Below are 658 nucleotides of genomic sequence, written 5' to 3'. Positions count from 1 at the left end.
AATATCTGGGGATAGGGCACTAAGAGAGAAACGGTAGAAAAGGAGAATAATGAAGAAAAAAATGGAAAAAATTCCAAAAAAAACCAAAAAAAGCCAATGAGGAATGGGGTTAACCATGAGAAAAATAGGGAGAAAAAGAAAAAAAAATCAGTGGAGGGCACCCAGGCTCCATCCTAGCACACAGACTGGGATGGAGTTCCTGTGGGCCCAGAAGGTGGTTGGGAGTGGGGGGGGCGCACCTCCATTCACCAAGTGGGTGTGGGGTATAAGAGTAACAAGAGAAGTGTCACACCTTTTCAGTCATTTTGGTCCAGGGAGTCCTTAGGGTTACTGGAAAGCAGAACCTCTTCTTAAGCCCCTGGAATCTGGTAGAGGTTGTCTCTTTAGGTTGTCTCTAGCTGCTGGTTATGTGTTGATTTGTTTTGTCTTGTTTTTATGGTTTAATATTGTGAAAAGTGAAGCTGGTGTATTTTATTATTGATTCAGATATTTTGGGTTGCTCTGCTGTTTTCTTTGTGATGGTGGAATCACTGTATGGAATATGCATATTTGTTTCTGTTTGTCATGAAGAGGGTTTAGAGTTTGAAGCAGGGGGTTTTATGGTAATTGGCTGAATACGGTTTCTTCTATTGAATGAGTGAAGTTATTGGTGGAGAAG

The sequence above is a fragment of the Orycteropus afer genome, unplaced genomic scaffold, assembly GCF_000298275.1.
Source record: "Orycteropus afer afer isolate SDZICR_OR568_19922 unplaced genomic scaffold, OryAfe1.0 scaffold00944, whole genome shotgun sequence".
Taxonomy (NCBI): domain Eukaryota; kingdom Metazoa; phylum Chordata; class Mammalia; order Tubulidentata; family Orycteropodidae; genus Orycteropus; species Orycteropus afer.
This window is presented reverse-complemented; position numbering follows the sequence as displayed.